Here is a 10,566-nt window from a genome sequence, read left to right as displayed (position 1 = left end):
CTCATTATCTTTAAAAACCATTCACACTGATTGATCCAGTACCAGCAATGCTATTGATAAATAATTAAAAAGCTCTCAGTTTAATTCAGGGGAAGGGACCGGACAGAAGAGGGGGAATCGAGATTGCAGGCAGTTAGGCCTAGATTTGTGTAATGACTATGGCATTCCTGCTGTGAAAAGACTATCCCTGGCTCCTCGTCTGCCTCCTTCTGCACTCCCAGTGGAAAAAGCGAGCCGGATTTGTCTGCCATATTCACAGAAATCGATGCAATCCGGCTTGAAAGAAAATCAATAAGATGTGTCCATTTATGCTTCAGAGTGTACATGAAGGGCCTAAAGAAGAGGCCTAGACTGTGATACAAACACAAGAGATTTAATAAGAATGTTCTGTCTTCTTCTGCTTTTTTCATACGGGTATCAGGGGGTACTTCCAATTTATTTTCGCTCTCAACATTTTTTTCCCTGTTTTGTGTGGAATCATCCTCACACTGACCATCAAGACAAAGACGAAAAAAGAAGATTTGATGACCTTCACTGTACTTAAAGGAATGGGCTAGACAAGCATCGGCAGTAAATCTAGGCAGAGATAAACCTGTAGCATGTTCTCTGTGTGGAATCAATGGAGTATGCCCAGGGCTCTCAGGGGTATGACTCAGGAGTGGTTTATATCATTTAAACTCAAGATGTTTGGATGAGGCTCCTGTCTACAGACCCTGGTAGGAGATGGAAGCTCACTTCATCCTGACTGGACCTTCTGTCAATCCCGTGAGATTTACTCAATAGGGTGAGCACTTGCGCATTACTGCTGTTCGGTTGACTAAAAATCTTGCACGACATTATTGTACCTTTTTAAGATGTAGAGCATGCTCTCCTTAGATTTCATCCTTTTCAAAACTAATGATATGCAGATTTTTTCCAGATTTTTTCAAGAAAGTTGAATTATACTATATATACAATATCAGTGCTTGTGATTTAAATAGAAAAATAAATTTCATTTCAATGGCCCGGTACTGTTCTTTTCAGATTTCAGCTATTAAAAATATTATTACACATTTTTAGTGTGCATGATATATTTTATAAAACTGAACAGCTCTTTTTTGTACTAGAAAGATCTCCTATTTAATCATAATGACAAAGCCATTTGGAGGTGTGTTATTTAACTTTTATTAGTGAATTTAACTATAGCATCAAGAACATTAAATATAAGAATATAAACTCTCTGAAGAAAGATAAGAGAAGCAAATTCTCTACCAGAGTGGAACAGCTAGTTTAAACAGTACTGCCACCCAGCCATTATTGTGTGCAAGAAATAGTGACATATGTCACATGAGAGGTGTGATACAAATGTGCTGTAATGCATGTCCAACATGGATATAGACAAGGTGTTAATACACAAAGTCAGCTGTGAGGCTGAACCTCATACAAGGAGGTTTGGAGGAGGTCTCAAGACAGTGCAGGATTTGCAAAGCAAAAAATGTAAGAAGACGGAGCTCTTGACTTCCCCAGAGGATATTGAACAAATGATTATTGTTGTCTTTTTATTATAATTTTAGATTTAAAATGGCTTACCAAGATAGAAACATATTCACAACTTATGTGATCTTAATCAAAAATCTTAATTCTTGCCTTGAACAAAAGTATACATCTGATTTATTAGAATGCCACAAAATGTTTCTTACTTTTTGTAAAGTGTATGCAAACTTTGGTTAATTATGGTGCATGTGCTCTCTCGGCATACATCCGCATATCTGAGGTTTATGCGCAATATATAAATGGATATGTATATACACAAACATATAGTGTATATGAATCAGTCTGGAATGCAAAGGGTTACAGCCCTGTGCTTGAATGCTGCAGTTTGCAATCACTAAGCAGCTTTAGTGTCTCCTACCACACTCCTGATTTAAAATTCATAAATGCTAATCCTTCATAATTTACAGTTTAAAAAGCAGCCCTGCTCACAGGCCCTGTGGCTACAGCTCTGTCAGAGTAATTATACCACGGAGCTGGGAATGGACTACTAACTGAGACTTTCAACGCAGAAGGAAATCCCCTTCACTGGCACCAGACCCAATTACTCCAAATAACTAAACAGATTAGCAAATAATTTTCCAGTTAAATCTGGACAAAGGTGCCAAATCTTGGTGTTACATAGTCAGGTGGGTAAACCGCTTTTAAGTTCTACTGCCTGTTACTTATTAACTAGATGATCTGCCAAGTGTTTTTTATTAACAAAATAGTTTCTTTCATCTGGACTCTAGCAATTGCCTCTACAAGGTTACTCAGCGCCTTAAAATGGACTTCAGTGGGTTGAGAGAGCTTTCTTGCACTAACCTGCCTTCGGTTACATCACTTCTTTAAAAGAAAAGATTTCTTGTTGCTGAGCAGAATTTTGTTTCTTGTAGATGCCAACGATTCAAGAACATTTTCCACAGTAAAAAGGAGCCAGTTGTAATGTACTCTTTGGACAACATGCTGACGTTCTTTACAAGGATCTAAACTGGGAATAATATCTAAACTCTAGATGTCTCCAGCATTTTCAGAAAGTCACGCAATTCTAAATTCAGTGACTGTAACAACAGCAAATGAGACAGAAAGAGGCCCACAGCCAATTTTGTTTTGTATGTAGGCTTTCGTAACTCAAACCATTTCTTGAAAAGGATTTCTTGAATCATATGACATTGCCTCTCTTAAAGCAATTACAAGAATCACACATCAACCACTGCTACTGCTGACTATAGGAAGTGGTCAACATGCAGAATTAATATACAACATTTTAGCATAAAAACCACACAAAACCATTTGGAAATGATGTCAAATTGCAATTGATGAAATGTCAATAGCTATTTGGGGACTACATTATTATGTGGGCTGCTGTCACATTTGAAAATGTGTTGCAATTATGTTTATCCATTTGGTATTGCTGAACTGATCGCCTTCCCTGACCATAATGGGTTTTTCAATATGGCTTGGAAAAAAATAATAATTAAAAAGATATAAAAATAAATTTGGCTTAAGTGAAATTCACATAAGTGGGCTTTTAATGTTTTTTTTTAAATATCAGTGTTTTCCACAAAAAGCAAAACAACACACACCAAAAATTATTCTCTTCTAATAGGCTGAAATAGTGTATTTTTTCTCTTTGTTACATTAGCCCTTTGGTTTAATTCAGAATGCATTCCATGAAAATAAACCACTAAGAACAGGGCATACATGACCTCACACTAGTACTGTACTTCAGTATATTTCAGATGGAAACTATCAGAGTGCTATTAAAGTGGATTTGCCAGTAGCCTACTTTTGTTAGAAGTCTTGTTACATTTTTCCCCACTTCATTTCCGACACAGTGAACAGACTGTGTTTAATTTCTTGACCTCACATCTTCATGCCACAGGTTAGGCACAGACTTTCTTTGGAAAATAACTTAAATCCTGTACTCTTCTATGCTCTTATCTTTGGTATAGTTAGGATGGAGGGGTTAGTATGCGAGACAGACAATAAACCAGTGTTAATCAGACCTAAGACTGAGCAATTTGAATTGCTATATTTCACATTGCCTGTTGCTTTCCTTCACTATGTATCAGAGTAATGGATTAAAACAGATACAATCTTGGAAATCAGCTTGAGGTAAGAAGATGAATCCATCAATATGAGATTCATAAACAGAATCTTTTGTTTCCTCTCCGATCAATGGGAGATGACAAGCTCTGTAAACAGGCTGGCATGGGAAATGAGATATTTGTTGGTGAGATGACTAAATGAAAACAAATTCTATAAAAGCAAAGAAGGACACCATTCTTCAACATTTCCTTCTCTGCTAGCAAAGAGGTCCATTACAAATCCCAATTAATGCATTTCAAGTGCAGGTTAAAAATTTTGGTAATGGTATTTTGCTAGCTGACCTGGCTTGGTTTCAAATAAAATGTCTGGATTTTCTTTACTGTTATGCAAAGATCATGTTATTATGTAGATATATCTGTGTAACATCATGTAATCAGAACTAGGCCAAAAATATATATCTTCTAAAACAACATACTCACTGATATTATAGATGTTTATGTGTCAGATAATACTGTAATTTAATTTAAGCAATAGATTACTGAGTGATAGCTGTCCCATTATTACATGAACAAATCAAATACAATGAGCCACAGTGTACTTTACGGTGCTGTACATAAGAGTCATATTTCACAATTATAATTTGAGTGTTGTGCACACAGTGAGGAAAATGAATTCTCTATCAGAGTAATTGGAAATTAATGAATTTCTACAAATGTGGAACACCACTGAAGTCTTTGTGATCGATTGCTAGAATTGTGGATAAATGTAGCCACGGTTTGTTTTGCAATTGAGTCTTGTGCTACAGCAGTGCTTTTCCTGTGTTCTTTATTAAAATTATGTTTAAAGAACAGAAAACTAAATATGAGGCACAGAAAATAGTCCTTTTGACATTTCAAAAGGGGAGAAGCAAAGACAGAAGCAGACAGAGACTTTTAATTAAAAAAGGACATTCTGACTTATAAACAATGACACTGATAAAAGTAATTCTGGTTCCATTTAATGCCTTTTATGAAATTAAAGGTTGCACAGAATTAATGCTATAAACTGGGGTATTATACCATTAATACGCTCCCAGAGAAAACAGTACAAAAACTGTTGCTATATGAAGAAGAACCACCATACATCACAGATTTCTTGTGCAAATCCCATAATCTGTTGTAGCTGAATGTGAAAACATCATTACATTAAATGAATGTATCCAAACTATAGAATGTCTTTCTGGCACAAAAAAAAAACATTTTTTTTCTTTTATAAGACTATTAACATAATTGTGCTGTGCATAAATGACCATGTAATTTCTACTGAACCAGAATATGTATCTCTGGTTGCTTACTGAGTATTAATAATTACTGTGTTACAAAATACATAATCAGAGTAATAGCAGCTGGCTACCCTATAATCCCATCCATCCATTTTCTAACCACTTAATCCAACTTGTGGACACCAATCCATTGCAGGGCATGCACAGACACTAACACACACTCAGTCAATTTTCTTCACATATAAACTCCATGCAGGTCCTGAATTGAACCCAATGCCCCAGTGCTGTGAGGCACAATGCTAACCACTGCTCCACCATGCCTCCCTTCCAGTAATCCAAATACCTTCAAAGAAATGCTTAGCACTTCCTCAACAGTATAGTAATATTAATTTGGGCCTTACATTTATAACTATGCTATAACAATGCTATATACAGTACTGTTTAATAGAAAGATAGAACAATTTGTAAGTGAAGCGTCTAAACAAAAGAGAGGACAGAATAAAGTCTTAAATTAAAAGAAAACCTCACTGCTTTGTAATAAAGAGTGAATCCCAACATTTGAAACATGTCATCTCATCTTTCAGCTGATTTATTGTATCTTTCTCGAATTCATAATCATCCTCTGGATTAAACAAGGAAATTGAGATACATTTCAATAAAAGCGATTGGTTCTTGCTATTTAGACAATTCAGGACTACATGCATTTCTTACACTGAGCGGAGTATAATTATTATGCCTCCAAGGCAACGTCTCATTCTTATTTTATATTTTATTCTGTCATTGTTATCTGTGAATGATGTGTGTTACAGCTCAGAAGGCACTGACAATTAAAGCACTTTTGTAATATATTTGCAAATCACTTGTTTCAGATCTGAGCTGTGAGACTCAAACACTTTCCCAAGATGAAGATGCCGACGTCTGGATATTCAGTATCTAGTGAAGCTTTTCTGTGCTCTTAAAGCACCATGGCCTTCTATTCTCACCTACACCCATTATCTTCCTCCCCCTCTTCTTCTGTTTTCTAGTATGTTCACCACAAATTGCTATGGGTGCTATTTTACAAAGTCAAACTGACTAACCATTTCACCTCTGGCCTTCAAGGCTTACTGTGCAGTGGTTGACATATGACTTGTACCATTATGTACTTTCCAAATCTAGAGTACATGAGTGAACCAGTACGTGAAATAGAAAATATTATAGGTTTGTCTTTGACATTCCTAGTATACAATGCTTGGTTACCGTGTCCTTTCTTATAAACATGTGAGACTTGTTTTGCCAGGCCAGTTCTCATACATTTTACCATACTAACATTTGTTTTTAAGTGAAACAATGCGTTACACAAAAAAGGGTACTTGCAAATACTTGGGTAGAGCCAGCTGTGAAGCAGAACAGGACAAACAAAGACATGTTTGCAGACATGCCAACATTTTGAAAAACTAGTAGGCCCACACAGCTGCATTGTGTATTTCAGGGAGTCCAGGGTAGGGTTGCTATCCTTGCATTCAATTCTGAATTTATTTTTTTGGGAGGGGGTTCTTTTGAGCGCGGCTTTTGCTTTCTGGAATGGGAGAGGGAGGTTGGTCTCCATTAAATCTTTTGAGTCCTTTTGGGGTTTTGTGTCTTTTTGTGTGTTTTTGCGAATGTGCTGTATTTCAGCAAATAGCCCTCTCTCCTTTCTCTCCTGAACACTGACAACATTTGGGAAATTTATCCAGACAGGGGTTTATAGATTTATAGATTAAAAAGCACACACATGAGATAGGGATTATGTTTAAAACTCGGCAAAGAGCATCACTCTGATGTCTGCTGTGTAGTGTCTTTTTCATGTGATCAAGTTATGATGACATTAAAACTGAGAAAATCCAAATATTGGCCTGCCATCAAATCTGTTAATTCAATTTATTTAATACTTAGAAGCGACAAGCCTTTAGCACAGTCACTGCACGCTGGGGAATTTAAACAGAATTTCATAGCCATCCCTACCCATCTGACCAGTTAAAAAAAACATCTTTTCACTCTGATCGGTGTACTAGGTCATAGTGTGAATAAGGTCAAATGGTCTCATTTTGACTTTGTATTGTTGCTGCGTTCTCTTGCTGCAACACACACTGTTGATTAAGCTTGTACAAACACTACAGCTTGTCTCAAGTAACATGGCACAGTTAGACCTACTTTAACATATGGCAAGATTACGTAATATGTTACATGTTCAAAATAAATTAGAGTGGAGCACAATCCTTGAAATTCCTCTCTGTGTGAAGCACTTATCATCAGAAAGGGAAATAAGAAGTTCATTCTTACAGTTGTGCAATCATTTGCAGTTTCCAAATGCAGTGAGTGCCAAAGGCAGAGCCTAATAAACTATAAAGCATGGCAGATTTATAAATGATTCATTAATGGGACTCCCACAAGATCATGGCAGCTATAAGAAAAAATATTAATTAGCCAAATCTCGACTTCAACTAATAACAACACACTACACTGATAAGAGCACAACAAGGGCAAGTAATTTAACCTCTAATGTCAAAAAAGCCAAAGGAATTTAAGTTGTTCAGTGGTTGATTTTGAAGCAGGAGCTTCAAAAACTGATGACTACTTAAGAGGTGTACAGAGTTTCCTAACCTACAATCTCCAGGCACAGTGACTTTAACTGGTGCATCTAACTGCAGCAAACAAAACTCTTTTAAGAGGTTGCATTGAAACTGAGATCCTCTCAAATAGCTCTTGCTGATGTTTATTTGCAGAAACTGTTCTTAGAAAAAGGAGAAGAGTTGGATTACATTTCTCTAGTTTAAAAACAGTCACAGTACGGTCAGGTACTTTAGTTTCTTCAAAACATGTTTTTTATAGGCAAGCTTCCCTTGCTTTTTGTGTTCATTGTATTTTGGAAATTAAATTAAAATGTTAAAAAAACTGATTTTTGAATTGCTTATGTCACTTAGCCTAATCAGACATTACATTGGGATAACAGAAACCTAGTTGAAAGGTAAAAGACAGCTGGGTTTCACAAAGGGGACATTTTCACTGCACGAAACCTTTTTTCTTTTTTAAATATGCAAGGTGACGTATCCTTATCTAAGCTCTTCTGAAGCAGCTTTTCTTTTTCGCACTTTTCAAATGTCAAGATGTTGATTCTAAATTCCACCAGATTAAATGAGAAGCGTTTAATGTGTCCTTCTCCTAATGAACATAACAATATAATTATCACTGCAAGCCTCTTACAAATGGAATCCCACAAGCATTTGATAATTACTGTCGGACAGTGGATGGATAACATCATTTCACTCGCCTGGCTGAAGCAGTTAGGGAAACTTTTGAAAAGCCATAAGTCTACATACTGTACTGTATATTCACTTCTCCATTTCATCAGGAAACCCAATTAATTACTTTTTGTTCTTAGTCTACAATTACCCGACCACTTACACTGTGGGAAGTGTATCTGATGACTGACTCTTTCTACAGATAAAATGCTGTATCTGTTCAAGGTCAACCTATGAGCAGGTATGATTTTATCCAAGATTTTCCTCTATAACTTCACTATATGTTTTCATAAGCTACTGATAAAAACCTCAGTGCTGTATGCCCTCCTAATCTGGAAGGGTACTGTACTTTTTGGCTTACATGTACTATATGTTCCATTGGCAGTACTCAATATATTGACATCACCACTACTTCCATTGCTAGATCGTTTTGTCAGGATGGAACAAATGAGAAACAAGCTCTTCAAAAAGAAAATACTGTATTTATTTCGGGGTGCTGCCAAGGCACACAGTAAGCTCTTTGGAAATTCAACACCCTCCAATTTTAAATAATATATTACCCTGACATCTTCCCAAAGCATGTTTTAAGTGGTTGAACAAAGAGTCTAAAAATGATTGATAAAAAATAATATGACAACTACTAATCTACCCTCCTTAAAACTAATACAATTATATGTAATAATGTGGTTTCCCACATAAGTCCTGTGATTAAGTCAGTGATACATTTTTAGTAAGACTGAATTTATTTAAAAGGCCATATATTCTACAAGTAGTTGATTTTCAAGCAGGTCCACATCACCAAGATCACATAAACACACGTGTCAGATATATGTTGTGTTCTGTTAAAATAGGATAAGGAATGTGGGATTTATAAAAACAGTCAAGTGCTTTTTACAAGGTAACCTACAGTGAAGGTACAGTAGCTTTTTGTTCTTATGAGCAAATACATCTTAATCAGAAGTAGACAATACTGGAATTGCTTTTGGGTTTTGCCTGGTATGTGAAAAAATGGATGCAAACAGATTTAAATATGTTTCTCTTTGTGTATATATTGTGTAACGGTATTAAAAGTATAAGCTTCCTTGTATTGATTTTAATGGTGACCAAAGTACTGGGCTCTCTCAAACAGCCAAGTGAATTGTGAGCTTTTACTCTAATTATTATTTAAAGATTACAAATTATATACATTGGCTTATTCACTTCTATTAACAACACATAACCTTGTAGTTTCATTAAAAAGCCTGAATTAAAATAGGAACCTTTCAAAATACTTTCTATGGAACTCTAGGTCTATACCACAAAAGACCACAACAAAAATTGCAGCAATAAGTTACACAGTACTAAGGTCACTGTCAATCACTGTAGTATAAGCCAAGAAGATTCTCAAATACCAGGCCAAAAAGGTTTGTGCGTCTGATATGAAATGTTAGATGTTCACCCTCAAAATGACTACAGAACACACAACACTTGAGGCGGTATAAAGAAGACTGGACATGTCCTCAAAGAAATGCTAGAAATAGGTAGAAGACATTTATTAGCCCTACTAATAGGCTCACTTGAGGCAATCTATACTGGAAGACAGCCATTTCAGAAGACTGCAGTCTTGGTAACTAGCGCAGAAGATGAATATATGTTTTTAGATACCTAAAATAAATATTTCATTAAACTGTCACTGGCATTTTAAACTCCTCTGACTTGAAAGAAGGCTTTAAAAAGCCTGTCTAGATGAACAAGGCTCATGGAGAACTGAAAAGGTTCAATTCAGATGTAGCACTCATGGTGTTTTTATTAGATACATCGTGAAATATGTTGACACGGTTTTGCAACTGTCCAACATGATGGCTGTGAATCTGACAACAATTATATTTTGAGCTTTGGCCCTTGGGGTATGGCTTAACTTCTTAACTAATGCTAGCTTTTTGCTAGACTGAGTCCACTCTGGATATGAACATTGGAGTCGTTCAGCTTTCTTTTGCAGCTACTGTATTTCCATCATCTGCTGAGTCTGCATGCTGAAGTACTTCAGAGAATTATATATACATTTGCTCTTCCATCCAACTCATTGAAAAGTTATTTGAAGTCATTAATTGCAAAGCATCTCTCTTTATCTTCCTTTTTCTTTTCTTCCCCTACGTTGATCACTTTCCTTTGTAAACCCATTTACAGTACCAAGCAACGCTTCCCTGCGAGATACTGAAGAACTTCACATTTTGGAAGGAGGACAATTCCAGTGAGGGTTCAAAATACAACTTATTAAATGTATCACAGGAGATGCAATTTACCTACAAAACTCCTCATGCTGTAAAAAATGGAAAAAGTTAAGCTGTACCATTCCTGTTCCCGAGTCACTAAGCTTTAAAAAAAGAATGTTAAAATAATAGACTATTAAATAGAATGAGGACACAACACTTGCAAACATAATCCCATTAATCCCTTATAACACTGTAACACAGTATAGTTCCCATGGGTGATGGGAAACAATTT

Source organism: Atractosteus spatula, chromosome 16 (assembly GCF_055471065.1).
Source record: "Atractosteus spatula isolate fAtrSpa1 chromosome 16, fAtrSpa1.hap1, whole genome shotgun sequence".
NCBI lineage: Eukaryota > Metazoa > Chordata > Actinopteri > Semionotiformes > Lepisosteidae > Atractosteus > Atractosteus spatula.
Note: the sequence above shows the minus strand (reverse complement) of the source record.